Genomic DNA, 7,221 nt, shown 5'->3' on the forward strand with positions numbered 1-7,221 from the left:
TGTGTTCTGAAACAATGATTAAGTGGAATATGTGCAAATACAATGAAATCATGACATCAGATTTGAAAGAATGACTAGTGGTGTTACAAATGTGATCAAATGTGAGTTTTGTACTGAGAGATTTGAAAATGTACACTTCAGTTATGAAAATAGTGCCAAACCAATTAAAAAAAACTGTATATCATTAGAGAGAGAGAGAGAGCGCAAGCGAGCGAGCGAGAGAGAGAGATTAACAAAAACATTAGAAGATTGCTTAAAAAAAGTAAATACATAAATTAAAAATACATTTGTCAGTATTGTCAAGACTGAAAAGTATCTTCCTCCTACAGCTAAACTATAGAAAACAGATAAAGATTGTGGGTATTGCAAAGAGGCTCGGGTTACCATGACACTTTCACGATACTGGGCCCACACTGTTTTTGTCTAAGCTCCCTTCTTGATAGTGATGGTGGTAGCATGCATGATCGAGTGTATGACCTTTTTAAATTGTTTCATAAAGTAAAGTTAAAATGGAATAGTGGAATGCTTTAAAAATAGTCTACCCCTCTCCATGTGGCTAATAATCAGGCTCAGTCATATCTTAAAGATAGTACCATATTATCCCAATAGAGCTGTAGTAGTGTGTGGGGGGAGTTGGGTGAGGGAGGTTCAGGGAGCAGTGGTAGATAGAACTGAGTGGCACAGCTTTAGTATATTCAGCTGAACTGAACTGATAAATCATTTTCCTTCACAGAGAAGAAAATCTTTACTTTTTATGACCCCGATGATTATACGATTTCACATTTTTGAAAAAAAAATCGTGCACAGCCATACTGTGCATGAAGCTGGAATGGATTCCCAAATACAATGCTAATGAGAGAATGGAAAACTCAGACACATCCCCCTTTCTTTCCTTCCAACTCTTTTCATTTTCACACATTTTCACCTCAACTTTAAATCCGTTTTCCACCTCTTTTACATAACCATCTCTTTTTAGTGTCATTATTATTGCTCCTCCTGCCCCTTTGTCTCTGCACCAAATTTCCAGAGTGTGTGTTCCAGTTTTCCAGGCATCTGTTGGACAGGACTGCTGAGTTACAGTTAAACAGTCTCACTTAGGACCACTTGCTGTAACAATGCACATGCTGTAGTTTGAGTTTTCTCAAGCACATTATCACTTTCACATGATAACCTTTATCCTTTATAGTCAATTGCTTTCAGTATTGCAAGCAGTGTTGAGCAAGATCACACTTTTTTTTGGCTTTTTTTTTTTTTGTTGTTGTTGTTGTTGTTAATGAGGTGCTTTCCAGCAGAACTTTCTCTCTTCTGAATAATAACCTAAACAGCAGAGACAAACTGAATTCATGGGCTAAAATTATTTGGAAACGTGGGCCATACTGGTTTTTTCATTAGTATGTATGGAGGTAAGGTTGAAATTATCAGAGTAAATGGACAGACTTGTTTAAAAAAAAAAATAGAATAAGACTTGGTGTTCTCACACAAACAGAAAGGCCTCATATACAATGAGGTTATGTTAGTGATGATTTCTTACTCCAATGAATTTTGCCATTGTCAGAGCAATGTTATTTTCAGTCTAGTAAAGAATCAGTGGAACAGCTGGAAGATGTCACACATTTAGAAAATGTAAATCACACACTACCAGAAGCAGGTGTTAACTGCTCAGCAACCAGCTTGAAATAGCTCAGAGCACTTATTCGAGCAGTTACTTCAAAGCAGTATTTACCTTTTAACCAGCTCAATTCTGAAGTAAAAAAAAAAAATCCTAGGATTTTTTTCAGTTCCATCACCATCTTTGCTGTTGCAGGATTCTCCCATTGAGCTTTGTAATTTCTGTCCTACTACTGCAGGTAAGCATAAAACACAAAGCAGCCAAAAGTTTATATAATCAATTAGCTCCATCTAGTGGACAGATAGAAAAACTTCACAATTTGAGGTTTCAGTGTTGGGGCAGCTGTAGCTCGGGTGCTTGACAAGGTCCTCTACTACACGGAAGGTCAGTGGACTGATCAACTCCATTTGTTGACGTGTCCTTTGAAAAGATACTGGGAATGAGTGGTGTGTGTGTGTGTGTGTGTGTGTGTGTGTGTGTGTGTGTGTGTGTGTGTGTGTGTGTGTGTTAGATTAAAGGCATAGATACAAAACACTGTATGAATGTGTGTGTGTAAGTGACTGGGTGAGTGGGATGTAGCAGAAGGTTGCGTGCTCAAATGCACTATATAATTACTAGTGCATTTACTAGTATCTTGTACACTTAGACTCTGAACTGGATGTGATGCCTTCTTACATCAAATGCACACAGACACAATAGGTTTGATGTCTGTGTGACTTCTTCTCTTACAGTGAGAGATTTAAAAGTTTCTGCAAGCTGATGTCATCTTAATTTATAACAGGTGTCCTGTCAGATAAAGCTGGCTGATGAACAGGGTCATATTGACTCTCTACTTTTGAGATATTTCTTAAAACTTTGCTTTTTTGATAGGGCCTGCTCATGTGAATCCTCCCTTGGTTATGCTGTGTGAAAGAGGTGGGACCGATAGAGACTGAAGTTCCCCTGGCTGTTTCCTCTTATTCCATCTGAGAGGAGGTAAAACGCTTTTCCCTTATTTGCTAATAGTAAATCATTTTTATTCTTAAAAAATGATTTACTGAAGCCAAAGTAGAAGTCTGATTAGTATGGTATGTTAAATGACAAATGTAGTTTGAGTAGTGGAAATAACTGTTCTAATGTCTGATTTTTGTGAGGACATGATCTGGCTCTGACCTTGGCAGACTAGTGTGTGTCTCACCCATTATGATTTTGAATAAAAGAAAGAAATAAAAGCAAGTAATCCTCTTGATTTGAATTAAAAAGGCATCATTTTAAAACTGAATGTTCATGTGAGAATATGTTGAAGATATCTAACTGAAGTAGAATTACATAAACTGAATGAAACGAAGGAGTGTACCCATATATGACTGAATGTTCAAATATCTATGTTAACAATAACACAGAAAATGTCATGAAGTGATTTTAAAGTTTAAACTTTAGTTCATGCATGTGGGACGACTGAGTCAGAGAGAGGATGATAAGGTGTGTGGATATCAGGTGATTAGATGTTAACTGAGTAATTTGATGCCCCTGTGGTGGGTGAGGCAGGATGTGATCTCAGAAGATTTAGTGTCCAGAAAGAAAAGGGGGAGAAAAGGTGGAAATGTATACAAGTGAGGTGAAGAAGACATACAAGGTTCTTTTTTGTCTTCTGATGATCAGAAGATTGGATCTAAAGAGGTCACAGTTGAAAATTCCAGCAGAGATGCCAGAGGAACCAATCACTGACCAAACCGTACACCTGCAAGTTGGTTTTGTATATTTTGGGGGTTTTCCTCTGCTAAATTTGAAGCCGTGTTAAGATGATTAATTCAGAAGGTCTTTCATTCACAGCATACTTCCACTGAATGCCCGGGGGATCCTGTTTTTCCTTTGATCTGCTTTATCCTGTGGGGGCGATCGTGGCTCAAGAGTTGGGAGTTCGCCTTGTAATCGGAAGGTTGCCGGTTCGAGCCCCGGCTTGGACAGTCTCGGTCGTTGTGTCCTTGGGCAAGACACTTCACCTACCGCCTACTGGTGGTGGTCAGAGGGCCCGGTGGCGCCAGTGTCTGGCAGCCTCGCCTCTGTCAGTGCGCCCCAGGGTGGCTGTGGCTACATTGTAGCTGCCATCACCAGTGTGTGAATGGGTGGATGACAGGTTGTGTAAAGCGCTTTGGGGTCCTTAGGGACTAGAAAAGCGCTATATAAATACAGGCCAATTACCATTTTACCAGCCTCTCTCCTCCACAGGATCAGAACAAAATCAGCATTAGCTCAGAGTTGGTAAATTAGAGAAGTATAATTTAGGTAATGTGATTATTATACTTTGATTTTTATTAATTTTGGATTCTGTAACCTGCAAGTCTAAATTGTGGACATTAAATGTTTAACCTTTTGTGAAATGGTTAAAGGTAAAAATCTGGGTATTAAGTCCCTTGTTTTCCGAGTGTAAAAAGTTCTTACAGGTTACTCCAGCCATTTAAATATAACAGTACCTTGAGGCCTACTGTCATGGTCCCTAAAATTAACGATCTAGGGTCTGTAACAGGTGTGACTGGTAGGATATGAGCTGCAAGTCTAGTCAGGTCCCCCCCACAACAGTGAAAGGAGGGAAGACACCTGGACTTCGAGGTAGTCAGAGCTGGGCGAGTCCCCTCATCCACTGTTATGGCTGCAGGTACAGCCACACAGTGGTAATAGTGTTACAATTAGTGATGGGACGTTCTGTATCGAGGCTTCGGAGCGTGTGTCGAGTAATGGAGGGGGCGTTTCCGCGAAGCGCGTATCGAGGCTTGCTTCATTTATGGGAGGAGCTGAAAATGATGACGTCCGAAGCCTCGCTGCCCGGCTGTACCACGTGACTGGTTCATGAAGTGGTTCGAACTTTGCCGCGAGATATGACAGCGATATAAACCCCTCAGACTTCATTCAAAAATGTGGGTGTTTGATGGAGAGTTGCGGTTAGTGAGAGTTTGGAGACCGTTTGGAGGTTTATGAGAGTGAGGAGAGAAAGTCAGGAGAGAATGGAGCCAGCTAAGAAGAGGAGGATGTCCTCCCCTGTGTGGGAACATTTTGATCTTATTCCTCCCAACAAGGTATGTAAATTTCTACAGAAGATGTATTTTCATGATACTGATGGTGCAATACAATTTATGTTGAGCTGTCTTGACTTTTGTACAAGGTGAAGTGTTTTCTATGTGCCAGGGAGCTGGGATATAACAACAACACCTCATCCATGCTTAGGCACTACAGAGCTTTGCATGAGAATAAGGGGGACACCGATCGTGGAGCAAGACCAGGTGAGCCATCAAATGCCATGATAATATAGCATGCAGTAATGTTACTAAATGATATAACAATATTATACAACTGTTATAAGTTACGTATGTGATATTTATATTTGTGCTTTATCTTTATTGTCTTTCCTCAGGAGAACAATCTCAAATAGATGAAGACCTGGTCAGCATGGTGATTGAGGACTCCCAGCCATTTAGCATTGTGGAGGACAAAGGATTCAAAAGATTTGTTAAATCATTAAATCCTAGCTATGTTCTCCCCACTAAAAAGGTCATAAAAGCAGTGAAAATTGAGTTTTTACAGAATAAAATGTGAACAGGCAGGACTGAGGCTCAAAGCCTCAGTGTGTAGCTGTCCATACCTCAACGTTACAAAAGCACAACCACTGTCCACACCCCAACCACACCTCACCTCACAGTAAATGATCATTTCCATTTCAAGCATTTCCAAATAATCATTTCCCATACTGCCACTATAAATATACACAGTATACTGCCATCACTACAATATACATGTTTTACACACTCCTTTTGTTGTTGACATTTACATGCTGTGTGCAAAATGCCACACTCTTCAAATTCATGCCAGCTATTATTTTTACGTCCAGTAGGTGTCCTGCTAGAGCAAATGAAGCTTCATGAAGCTTCGCGTTGGGGTGAACCAATTGGATGAAAAGCTTCAGTGCTTCATGGGGCTTCATCTGCCCATCACTAGTTACAATAGAGGCTTACATTTACATTTTTCTTTCTTTAAATATAGGATTTAATTTACAGGATAACAAAGAATTGGTTTTGGTTTAGAATTCATTCATTTATACAATCACATAATACACTATTCTAAAATAAGTGCGCAGATTTTAGTTTACACTGTTGTGCATCTATGATTTAATCTTTCTTTGTTTTCTGAGTTACCTCAGTGGCAGCTGCTCCCAGTCCCTTGGTTGATGAGCCAAGAGGTGGAAAAGGGTGAAGCAAGCCTATATGGAGACCTGCAAATTGGGTCATACCACAACTCTGGATCATGGGGGGGGGGGGGGGGGGGATTTGTTATGTTAGCTTCAGTTGGGCCCAAGATTTTGATTGTTGTATAATTTAACCAAGTTTGTTTTGGGGTTAAATGAAAAGCCTTTTTTTGGACTTTAACCTGTGGCTGATGCTCCTTCATTGCTTGGTTCATCACATCCACATTGGCTCCATGTGAACTCTGACCCACAGGCTCAGAGGATAAAACTTTTTTAAAAAGAGTGCCGACACAGACTTCCTGTATTGGGGCTCTGGGGCCCGTTCTTCGTACGTCGCTTACTACATCCAAGATCAAATGACACATCCAAGACCAAACCATCGCGCTAACCGTGAGCTCGCTAATCCGGTTCCCCGAACACACCTGCTGTTGACGATCAGTACAGCTGGATGAAGTAATGTGAGATCACTGGGTGTCGTAAAAGGGGCTACGCATCGATAGTAGAAACATTGATCGGCAACCCTCTGATTGGTCGGCGAAAATGTCGAAGGAGAGCGCTCGGTATTTTTCGGCAGCAGAGCAAGAACTCTTGAGTGAGGGATTTCAGGAGTTTCAGAGTTTAATCAGAACGCAAGGGAACACTGCAAAGGCTGCAAAAGGAAGGAGAGAGGGCTGGCAGAAAGTTGCTGACAAATTAAACTCGTAAGTAATTTAATAATAACAATAATAATGGAGTGGATTGATATAGCGCTTTCCAAGGCACCCAAAGCGCTTTACAATGCCACTATTCATTCACTCTCACATTCACACACTGGTGGAGGCAGCTACAGGTGTAGCCACAGCTGCCCTGGGGCAGACGGACAGAAGCCAGGCTGCCATATCGCGCCATCGGCCCCTCTGGCCAACACCAGTAGGCGGTAGGGTAAATTTATTATATTACACTATATTATCCAATATTATATTACATTATATTATATTATGTTATATTATATCCCCTTACACATTAGAGCCACAACAGGACCCACTAGAACATGGGAACAAGTAAAAGGGAAATATAAGAATATTCTACAGAATGGTAATATTTATCACTTATATTGCTTTTCGTCTCTTGGAAAGAGACCCTGGAATAATCTGTTTGTTTGTTTATAACAGCAACCAAGAAAAGGGCAGAGCAAAAAAAAGACAGGTGGTGGTCCTGCACCCCCTCGTCAACAAGTTGGTTAAGTAAATAATACCCTCACGGGAATATCGATATCTCTCTATGAGCACACTGTCGCGCTGAGCTAAAGGATCCTGTCTATCCCGCAATATACGCTGAATTCTGGAAACTCTCCTTATCAATCTTGCACCTTCCGCAATGGGCTGCTCGCGTATACGGACAGGATATGACTGCGACA

Source organism: Rhamphochromis longiceps, linkage group LG18 (assembly GCF_057381845.1).
Source record: "Rhamphochromis longiceps isolate RC_006_pf linkage group LG18, R_longiceps_female_GT1.1, whole genome shotgun sequence".
Classification (NCBI taxonomy): domain Eukaryota; kingdom Metazoa; phylum Chordata; class Actinopteri; order Cichliformes; family Cichlidae; genus Rhamphochromis; species Rhamphochromis longiceps.